Raw genomic sequence first — 12,221 nt, forward strand, 5'->3', positions numbered from 1 at the left:
CTACCTTTAAATTACATTTGGACTTGACAAATGCTATGCAAATGATCGAGAAAGGTAGAAGAAAAAATTTGCATTTTGGAAAAAATTTAGTCTTTCTCCCCCTATTTTTTAAAGCCACTGTATCCCCCACCTTTGTAATAATCTGGTTGCTATTGGTAATCACTGGCCCCGGGATCCTCAATTTGTTTTCTGGCTAGGGGTGTTGGGACCAGCCTCCAGTCCATAAAGAAATGATAGAGGTAGAGTGAAGGAGAGCGCCATCACATGGATGGAATATGAGGAGTAGTAGCAAAGAGGCCTGTGAGCTGTCACCCTTCTCTGACCCTGACTAAGACCCATTACAAATGTTTCTTGCCCTTAAGGACATCTTCCTTCTAAAGTCCAGAGATGTTCCGGCTGATCCCTTTTACTTCTGTTCTCTCTGCCAAGGGATATCCCTATTTCTCCCTGGGTGAGCATCTTGGCTACTTTCATAAACCTCTGATTGGGGGAGAAACACTGAAGTCATTGAATCTTCAGAGGAATTAGCCTGGCAAGAGTAGGTGAATCCTTCGAGGATCTGGACCTGCCTTCTCCTCCTGTAGTTGCTCTGTTTGCTCAGGCACCTGGTAGTCAGTCATGGCAGCCAGGAGACATTGGGTAATTTTCTAACACAGTTTTGCAGAGTGAGTTCGTTCTTATCCTTGGGTGTCACGTTTAGCCTGAAGGTGAGCAGCAGAGTTTGGAAATGAAGTTATAACCAAGTGAAAACTCTAATTATGCTATTTATTTGTAATGTTGGTTATTTTAATCCATACATTGTGTGTACAAATAAGGATTGATAAATTAGAGCTATACTCATCATTCATTAACAAATTTTAAAATAATTATGAAGCATTCTACTAATCATGATTTGTTTTTATTTGTATTTTTCTGGTTATTAGACTAATACGTGCTCATTAAAAAATATATTTGGGTGTGAAAGAAAGAAAAAAAGGAAGGGAGGGAGGGAGGGAGGGAGGAAGGAAGGAAGGAAGGAAAAAGAACCTGGAGGAGGGCCGGCCCGGTGGCTCAGGCGATTAGAGCTCCATACTCCTAACGCCAAAGGCTGCCGGTTCAATTCCCACATGGGCCAGTGGGCTCTCAACCACAAGGTTGCTGGGTTCAACTCCTCAACTCCCTCAAGGAATGATGGGCTACACGGTCCTGCAACTAACAACAGCAATTGGACCAGGAGCTGAACTGTGCCCTCCACAACTACAATTGAAAGAACAACAACTTGACTTGGAAAAAATCCTGGAAGTACACACTGTTTCTCAATAAAGTCCTGGTCCCCTTTCCCAATAAAATCTTTTTAAAAAAAAAAGAAACTGCAGGAGACTTGTGGCAGTTGAGACTCTCTCAACTCGGAAGCTACCTCTGCCTCCAGACACTTGCAACACGGTGACTTTGCTGGGTTCCAGCACCTACAACAGACAGAACCCGGAAGATGCGGACTTCCCATTCTGTGCCAGACATGTCTTGGAGAAAACCCAAATATCCGAGTGTTTTGTTGTTGCCCCAGTATACATTTTAAGAAGACCAAAGTGTGCCAAACCTGCAATAAATTGAAGAATGTCTGTCAGACCTGCCTCTTGAATCTAGAGTATGGCCTCCCCATCCAGGTTTGTGACGCAGGATTGTCTTTTAAGGATGACATGCTGTCGTGCGGGGGACCCTGCTCACTGCGCCATTTGTCGTGCAGGGTGTCTGGCGGGGCGGCCTGTGGGGTCTCTGCTCCCGCTCCCCACATAAGAACGCAGGATACGGTGAGGCCAAAAAGGAACACCCACGGAGCCATAGATAGGGAAGTCAAACCAATATATTCTCGCTGGAGGCTGGGCTGGAGACACAGGAAGCAGGATCTACATAATCTGCCTAACAGCAGTCCCCGCTTGCCAGCCACCATCTTCTTGCTAGCCCCCATTCTTTCTGCTAGCGTAACCACAGCAGTTATATTAGTGGCCAATGGCTTACGGGTTACAGCTGACGGCCAACTAGCCACAGATGCTGGCCATCTGATCACAGTTAATGGCCATTTACTACCCAAGCCAGCACCTTTCTATGTGAGGCCGAGAGCCTGGAAACTGTTTTTTGGGGCTTTGGCCCCACACATGCCAAATTCAGATGTCAACAAAGACTACTACACACAGAATATGGAAAGTGAGATTTCTAACTCTGACAGAATACAGACAGTTGGCATGCTGGGGAAAGCCACATCCACCAGTAATATGCCACTCAAACTGTCCCAGATCACACCCTACTACAAAGGGAATCGACCTCACATTTGCTCTTTCTGGGTGAAAGGGGGATGTAAGAGAGAGGAGTGTTGATACAGACATGAGAAGCCAACAGATCCAGATGATCCCCTTGCTGATCAGAATATTAAAGACCGATATTATGAAATCAATGACCCTGTGGCAGATAAACTTCTAAAGTGGGCTTCAAAATGCTTTGTCTGGACCCAACAGAAGACAAGACTATCACCACACTATATGATGGTGGTCTGGGTGATACCATTACTGAGACAGATCTAAGAAGTAATTTCTACCAGTCTGGAGAATCTCGGACAATCACCGTTGTGCAGAAGCAGCAGTGTGCTTTCATCCAGTTTGCCACAAGGCAAGCCGCAGAAGTGCCTGCAGAGAAGTCCTTTAATAAGTTAATCGTCAATGGCCAAAGACTCAACGTGAAATGGGGAAGGTCCTAAGGAGCCAGAGGAAAAGAAAAAAAAAAAGGATGGAACCACAGATTCTGGGATGAAGCTAGAGCATGTTCCAGGACTGCCAGTGTTAAATAAGGGTACCTCGACCCTAGGATCCATGGATGCAATTCCTCTGAGGTTTTTACTGATGATGCATGACACACTCCAGCCAGGCCTACTGAGTTCAAGATAACTTTGTGAAGCAGACCATCCTACGGAGGGTGATTTCTCTAGGAGGCAATTTCTCAACTATCAGCCCTGGCACTTACAGGACCAAGTCCCACCTTTCTTTGCCCCCCACACCCCTCCATCCCCCCACTCCCCCCCCACCCCCGTCTCACATACCTGCCTGCCTGTAAAACCTCTTCATTATCCTCAGTTCGGGAAAGGTGTTTTTTTCTAGATATTAGTCTGTCATCTTCCCTACCTGCCAGCATCTAGAATAAAGTATGCTTTTCTCCTCAAAAAAAAAAAAAAAAAAGAAAAGAAAAAAGAAAAGAAAAAGAAAGAAAAAGAAAAGAAAAGAAAGAAAAAAGAAAAGAAAAGGTAACTTCGGATCTGTTAATGAGTATGTCTTGTACTTTGTTAAAAATATGCTTCTAGAAAGTTGTAAATATATTTGCCAATGAAAGGACCTATGTTTCTAGAAGTTATGAAATGTATTCATAAATTTCCCAATCTAAAAAAATACTAATTGCTTACTTTTAGTTGTCACTAAAAATTGAGGTTTCTAAGGGTTAGAATGCTAATTTTAAAAATTTGAATTAAAATGGAAAGAAACTATACTTTTGGTAAGAGAAGGTATAATGTATGGAGACGCATTTTAAAGAAAACTAAAAGAAAATGGTTTACCCTAAAGTTGGTTATTTCTGAGTAAGAGACAGACAAAAAGGTACTAGGAAAGTTGTAGAAGGTTTGTTAAGAGAAATCTGAGGAAATTTTATATATTATTAAGCTAAATAAGATCAGAATAAATTAAATTAAGTAAATGAATTTAAATATCAAAAGAAAGCTGCAGAAAAAACAGAGTTTGGTTCTTTGTCAATCTGTTTAAAAGAAAATTATTTCCTATATTTAGTGTTCTGCTCCAGATAATGTATGAAAGTTTTCTTATTAGAAAACATAGACTCTATGTTTTGTTAAAATAGTTCTGTGTTTTATATTGTTTTAATCATGTCCTTGATTACTTAAGAAAATAATCACCTCCATCCTAAGAACTAAAGTTTTGCTAATCTGCATTTATGTCTGATATTTTTGTCACTTTGAATAAATAGGTAATTTATTATTGTTTCATAATGATATATAATCTTTTTTGGTCAAATGTATTTTATAATCTTCCCAGGGTTCAAATTTTAGAAAGACTTTTTTCTTAGCTTGGAAATGGATTTTGATTGTTCCAGAGGAATGAGCCTCTGGAATACCTCAAAGATTGGTTCTCTCTCTCCTTCTAAGAGAAATGTTATGCTTACTACACCTATTTGATATACTAAAATTACATGGGAAGCTCTGTTAAATAAGTAATAATTATGTTGTATTTGTATGCATGTGTTAATATAAAGTAGATATTCTAGATATTATATAAAAATCTCCAAGAGTCTACAAAGTTCTGAAGTATTTTTATTTGTAATTCGAATTATTTTCTTAAAATATTATGTTACAGAACAGCAAAGTTCTTTGTCAATTGCATTATAATCAGAACTATAACTATGCCATTTTAAATGTTTTTTTCATTTATAGTCACTGTTTAATTCTGACACTTGCAAATATGCTTTATCTTCAGAAAGATCCATAGACAGGACTAACGTTTTAAATTACAGGTTTCTGAGGATAAATTTTCAGATTGTAATTTGAACTGAATGAAAATTTATAGAACACTGGGAAATAACTGGATTCATAAAACTACTGGCAAATAATCAAGATAAACAAGAATTGATTTCTTGTTTATAATTTTTGAAACTGAATGAGCTGAGGCTGATTGTAGTTTTTATAACTTTCTGTTTAAGATATTTTGTTATGTTAAAAATATATTGTTTTCCAGATATAAGGAAACTTGTTTTATGTAGAGCAATTTGGTAAATCATACCGTTGTAAGCAGTGTTGAAGCATTTATATTTTTCTCCCCACCTGATCCCTCCAGAATTTGGAAACTATTAATGAGTGAGTATTATTATTTTAATGGCAATATGGTTTGCATAAATTCAATAAGAATCTGTTCTTTTTACAACAAGACACAATTGGAAACTGGGTTATTAACCAAGACTGACTGGAATGTCACATTTGAAAGAGATATGCACAGACTCTGGATGTCACCAGATGGCTTTAAGAAAGTAAGATTGACTTTGAAAGCCAATAAAAGAACCTTGGAAAAACAACCTGGTAACTTGATTACATGGTTCACAGCAGTCATTTTAGGTAAGGAATGAAGGATGCTTTCCTGGGAGATACAAAGAACCTCCAGCATTTCGGGGGACCTCAGAACATGAGGAATTCACCCAATTGTATAGATATTGCAGGTGAAGTCTGGTGGCAGGGATATGGCTTGGCTTTTTAGCCCTGAGAGGCAGATTGAAGTTCAATCTGGGGATTCCTTATGAAATTCTGGCAACGAGGATTTAAAAGAGCCTATATGATTAAATGCTATTTGTCATGCAGGGTCTCTGGTCCTGTTTCCCACACAAGAACACAGGATATGGTGAGGCCAAAAAGGAACAACAACAGAGCCATAGATCGGGGAGTCATATCACTATATTCTCGCTGGCAACTGGGTTGGAGATGCAGGCAGCAGGAGCCACAAAATGCACAATCCGCCGTCTGCTTCTCTGCCAACCAACCAACCCCCTAGCATAGCCATGGCAGTTTTATTAGTGGCTAATGTGCAACCGGTTCCAGCTGATGGACAACTAGTCACAGCTGATGGCCATCTACTACCCGAGACAACACCTTTTCATGTGAGGTTGGAAGCCTGGAAACTGCTCTCGGGGACTCTGTCCCTACACTATTCTTATTGTACTTATGCGAATATCAGGCCAAATTTGTTGAAAGGACTTGCAATAAATTAGTCTTAATTTGGCTCTCTAACAACAACGAGGGTGAATTTAGAGAGAACGTATGCTTCAATAGGAACTATAATACACAGTTATGGAATATAAGGTTCTTGTTAAGTCATCTTTAAGTTTTTATTGTTCACCTTTAAACTGGACTGGATCCTGAATTTTCTAGTTTTCTTAACTATTTAGCTACAGCCCTCTGAACTAATGTTTTATTTTTCTCCCATCCTTGGACTTGAAATTATTGAGAACTAAAACTGATAGAGGAGGAGGAAGGTGGACAAGAGCAGGAGGAGGAGGAAAGGAGCCCCCACAGGTAACCTAGTGGTGTCATCCGAATCCTGTTACAGACCCACTGAACGGAATAGCCAGAACAGAGATTCAAGCTAGGGCAAACACACTAGGATGCAGGGTACCTGCAAAATGAGGATGAAAATAGGAAAAAGGGAAGAGGAGGATAGCCCTATCTATAGGATATAAAGCCAGGGTCCCAGAGACGTTGGGTTACTACCCACCCTTGGATCAGCTCGCTCCATCCTGGAAATAAACTTTGCTCTCTGCTGCTTGCTTGACTCCTGTCTCTTGACTTAATCCTTTCTTTCAAGATGACATCAAATGAGAAAACTCAGCATTCCTGGTGACAAAAATGCTCTCTTTTTCTGAGCTTTGCTATTTTAAACTGCAGCTAGATGATAGGATATAAACTTCAGAGAAATCACAACAGCTCATGCTGAAACAATCTCAGTAAATGATGTCGTGCAAGCCATGCAAAGTTTACCTAAGAACCTGATGACATCATCAGAGACATTCAAACTGCAGACCAGGACAATCTGTCAGATTGTCACTGCCTGCCTTCATTCAAGGAAAAGGAGCTTTAAGCCTTTCATCTAGAAATCTATTCGACTAGCAGCCTCTAGACTTAAACTGGTTTATAATTTGCTCTGATCATTAACCTTTGTTTTCCTTTGTTTTTATAGATTGTTGACACAATGTAGGCCTCACTTTGGGAGCCCATCTGCATCACCCATCGCCTCCTGAAATGAGACTGAGGAGTTTAATATGCTCAAGACTGAATGATTGGATCAATGAAATAGGGAGCAGTCTACCAATTTAGCTTAAGGGAACCAAACTTTTGCCACTCTGAAGCTGCCTTTTGGGCTATTGATTTTAAGACGTTTTATTAAGAAATAAGGGTCAGGGAGAACCTTTGATCCTCCCTCTATTTCAGCCCAAGAGATTCAGACAGAGAAACCTGCCTTACCCTAATTTGAATTATGGTAAATAAGAAGACTTCAGGCAGGCACCTATTAGCTAGGTAACCTCTGTGTCCCATTGTCTGAGTTACTTACTCAGTGAGAAACTTCCTGCCCTGTGTGTTCGGATCTCTTCAACTACCTGTAAATCGCCCATTCTCATTTCTGAAATCTAATATCCCTTCCCCATTTCTTTCTCCTTTGTCCAAAATGTCCTATATATACAATGTTGCTTCACTGTGCTTGGATTTTTTATGCTTATGTGTATTCCCCATGCCCATGTATTAAATATTTGATTTTCTCCATTACTCTGTGTCTTAATTTTGTTATTAACCCAGCTAGAACTTAGAGATGAGAGGGAAAGTATTAAATTTTTTAGCCCCAATGGTGCTCAAATATTTCTGTATGTTTTTAATAATCATGAAAAATGAAAACTTAAATTTCTCAGCTATTTTTTAAATTATATTATCACAATAAAATGAAATTCAGTCAAACTGTACAGTTTTAGAAGCACATTCAATAACAAAAGATATATGCTTACTATTTACTATTAATCAAAAGGAACATTTAAGACTGAATTAAGTTTATTATATTCACATTGCATACAAAGACAAAGGCTGGGTAATAGAATTAAACTTGTATTCTCAAAAAATACCACAGTCATCCAATAGTAGTTTTATAATATGAAAAATGGGAAAAACTTTTGTTCTATCCATACAGAGTTGGTTATTTCTGTCAAAAAAGAAAATGAGAATTTTTATTGATTCATGGTATTTAAACGAATACAGATATATATACAGATACTATATAAAACTTATTTCCATTTAAATTCTAAAATGTTTCTACTATACTATTATACATTGTATGTGTTACTATTAGTTAATATTATGTATACCACACATTACATTTACATATACTGGCCACATTGCATTTTTATTGATTCTACTTTGAATAAACTATACTCATAGACAAAATGTACATTTTTATTTTTTCTAAGACACACGAATTTTTTGTCCAAAAAAAGCTTTTGTCCAAAAAATTTAAAGCTTTAATATTTTAAGAAATGTTTTTCCTCATTTGTATATAGCAGAATCCTAATGTTCAAATTATATTTTAAGTATCAGATATTTAGTTTTTGATGTTAATGAATTAAACAAATACTGTGGTATATTTTATTAATATTTATAATTACCATCTAATTTCTTATAAATTCAATTTAGTCATTTATAAAGAAAATCAGCAGCAAAAAGTCTATTAAGAGGAACAAGTTGTTTATGTTGTCAGTTAAGAATGATTGTTGAAACTGTTAAAGGATAGTTAGCATGTCCCTAAGTAGACAGGACTATCCCTGGTGGAATCAACAAAGACGGCCCTATCCTAAAACTTCAGGTTTTGAAATCAATCCTTTGCTCCAGGACATAATGTAACAAGGCCTTGAGATCAATCATAAAATTCATTTTGGACTGACAAACGGAACAGATTTGATAGATAAGAGTGGGTTACTTGGCTAATTCCTTGAGGATGGGCAAGCAGAACAAACCTGGTAGATGAATTTCATTAGAAGGTGCCAGTTCCCTTCTTCAAACAAGTTCCCTTCAAACAGCTCCCCTTCCCCAAGCAAGCAAGGGAAGGTATAAAAGTAAGAGTTTTTGCCTCACTCATGGGCAAAAGTCCCATTCGGAACACCCTCCCAGCTCGGGAGCTGCAACCTCTTCTCCTGCCTCTAATAAAGTATCCTCTTTTTAAGACTCTTGCCTCTCCTGGATCTGTGTTTCCATTCTTTGGTCTTATGAGACACAATCCCGGCCTACACCCAGAAACTACTGGCAGATCCAACATCATCTACGTTATTTGGGGAATCAGAGGAAAATATTCCTCCATCAAAACTTTATAATAAAGTTAGCAACCAATTGGTTTCTGTATTGTATATTGATGACATGCTCAAGTAAAAAGTTGTTAATTGTACAGGAAAGCAGTTTTAAATAGTAACTAATTGTTTTAAGTTTAAATAAGTCACAAAATCCTCTTATGTGGGTTCTGACATCTGAGACTGTAGTAAAAAATACAATTTTCTTAGAATTTCATCACAAACCTAATCTAAACTCCCATTCTTATTAATAATTTATACATATAACCAGTCTCCTAAAATCAACCCCCAAACGGCTTATAATGTTTGAAGATCAGTTGTTGAAATGTATCATTTATTTCTCAGGAGCATTTCTACTTGCCTAGTATGCAATTTGGTGTGTCATTTGTAGAAATGTAGTTCTTTGTATATTTTACAGCAAGTGGCTAGGCTTAAAACAGGCAAATAAATACCAGCGCAGAACAACAAACTTTCAATTCAATGACATATTTCTATAAAGTATAAAGTACAGGCTAATAAAGTTTATTCTGAGTTCTGCATAAAAATGACCTTGTTTTGCAACATTAAACAAGTGTTCCTCCGCATTTCATGACATGTGTATGCTTATGTGGGTTTTGTTTGTGTGTTTGTTTTCTCTTAGTTAAAGGTTTAGTGATATGTAAAATGTAGTTTATACAGTAAATTTCAAATTTATGATTTCAAAAATCCTGGAAATACTACTTCGATTTGAAAAAAACTCTATTGGTTATATTCTGGTCTCAGTACCTTTGTGTCTTTGCACACTTACTAGGGAAAGAAAAAAAGGCACAATTAGTTCTCAAATAATTGAATATATTGGATTTTGTATTACAAAGACACTTCAACAAAACTTCTTAATTGACTTTGATGTTAAGATATCAAGGAAAACATCAAACTACATACAGCCTATACATGTGTCTTTTAAGAAATAGTAACAGATTCATTAGGATAAGTGAGAAGTTGAATGTCTTGTGGACAGTTTCTTAGATATGATATCATTTATAATATTCTATTTTAGTTTATATTCTTTTCTTAATTTTGTTTCCAAATTGTCAGGTTCCATTTAACTAGCTAACAGAGAAGGGTACTTAATAAAAATGTAAATAAATGCATTATTTTATTAACTTTTGTAAAGCGAATTAGATGTCTATATTAGGGTTCATATTATACTCCGTATGTATCTTATCCATGTTTATTAAATCACTGCTTTATGAGTATCATTGTTATACTGTTTTGACTGCTAACAGTGATTTGATATCTAAGGAAATTAAACACAGTCTCTTCCCGACAGGGGTTAGTTTTCTTACCTTTCAGTGAATCTCAAAAGTTTAAAACAAAACGAAACAAATCTCAATATGTATATTACTGAAGTACTGGTATTTTCTTTTTGTTAATGATATTTCTATATCTATAATTAACAAGGAATTCCTGGCTTTCCAAAGCACTAGATAATGGAATGTTAAAAATATACTAACTCCCTTCCAATCTCTTACAAAATGACATAGGCTTTCAAAAATATAACTGACTTGAACTAGGAAAAGAATGTAATTATTCTGGGTTGAAGAGAGGTTAAGTTTTGCTTCTGCTCCTCTAGCATAATCTCAGGTTAAGAATTTTAGCATGTAGTTTTCTGCTCACTCGGGTGGTAGTCTTTCATCAAAAGTCTGCAGAAGCCCAAAGTCAAGGGCATTGAGTTTTCATCAAATAACAAAGAATTTGTCTCAATATTTGCATGTAATAAACCCTAAGAAGCATGGTTTTCTTTAGCTATACAACTATCTACTACTATCTACTTATTTAGTGATTAAAAGTCTATTTGTATGTGAATGGAGTAAGTGAAGGTATATTAAGCTTAGGCAGAATCATAAAAAGAAGAAAAGGGCTTGGACTCAATAGTGAGAAAGTGCTTTCTTTCATTCACTGAGGAGATACAAAAATTCTGCAGTCTGTTAGTCATTTAGATATTTATTGACCAGGTTTTGATAAGCCAAATTTTACTTATACTGAGAAGAAGAAAGAGAAAGAGAGCAATAATATGTAAAAAGGGAAAAAAAAATCTAAATATCCAAAAATCTCTTCCTGCTTATCAAAGAAAGATGCAAATAAATCTGTTGTCTTTTCTTTTGATAACCTAGAGAATAAACATAGCCCGAGGCTTTTTATATGAATCCTTATTGGCAAATTTCAAAACACATTTGACATAATGATGTCTATCAATATGTTTTGTTTTGTTTTATTAGATACAACTTCTTTAGTTACATCTTATCTATAGGGACAGCAAGTTGCTTGACTTCCAATATATCTAGATCTTAAGAAGCAACTTTAACTCTCACCTTTCAGTGTGATTGAAACCAGGTTGTTTTTCATTAAGTTAAAACTTAGCAAAATCAATTTCTCAATTCTCTGCCGTTTCCTATCTTTTTTAGACAAATGATCTTGTAGAATAGAACATTTAACAAACATACAATAGACTTTACATATTTAATCCCAGGAGATTTCCCATCAACAAAGTACGGAAAGAATACTGGTTCTTGGAAATAGAAAATACTGTCAAATAGTAAGTATTTACCTTTGTCAATTCTAAGATTCTAGTCTGTTTTGTGATGTGCATAAAACTGTTTACATATATGCTTGAATACATATGCTTTTGTATAATAATCAGTGGAAAGAAAATAGTTTAAAACCACAAGTTCACCGAAAATAATTTCCATACGTATTTGTGCTCGGAACACATTTCTCATTTTTCACGTTTTTACTTTTATAATGATAAAAGTAAGATGTGAGATGAATATCTATAAATGCAAGCAGTCTTCCTGTATTTCCTAAATAAAAAAGTATTTCTATGAAAAGCTTTTTTTGTTAAAATTATGACAGAGAAAAAATATATTTATTTTCCAAAATGATAAAATATTATCATGTCAAAAAAAAAAATATTATCATGTCATATTAATTTTGAAATTCAATTTGTTTTTAAGAAGTGTTTTGAAAGGTACAACAAATCTAAATTTTAAACATTTTCAGGTGTATATCTAATTAGTATCTGCATAAATTTTGTGACTGCCAGCCATTACTGTTAATTGATGAAGATTACTAAAGACTGTTTACTGAACATGTAGTCATAGGAATATAAACAAATTATTTGAAACCAGCTTAGTAGCATTCTCTTTCTGAAAAATAAAATAATTATTATATTATTATAATTATATTACTATATCATATTATAATAATATAATATTTATTATAATAAAATAAAAATTGTATTAATATAATAATTATCATATAATAAATATTATATTATAATGATACAATTATAA

General features: G+C 35.6%; 1 pseudogene across 1 annotated transcript; it reads left to right on the forward strand.

Moving 5' to 3' along the window:
* Positions 1–41: 41 nt before the first annotated feature.
* LOC308506508 (pre-mRNA-splicing factor RBM22-like) lies at positions 42–2,915 on the forward strand (annotated as a pseudogene). Its single transcript has 3 exons — positions 42–54; positions 1,409–1,684; positions 2,141–2,915. The product of its transcript is annotated as a pre-mRNA-splicing factor RBM22-like (transcript).
* The last annotated feature ends 9,306 nt before the right edge of the window (positions 2,916–12,221 follow it).

This window comes from Rhinolophus hipposideros (assembly GCF_964194185.1).
Source record: "Rhinolophus hipposideros genome assembly, chromosome: 2".
Lineage (NCBI taxonomy): Eukaryota > Metazoa > Chordata > Mammalia > Chiroptera > Rhinolophidae > Rhinolophus > Rhinolophus hipposideros.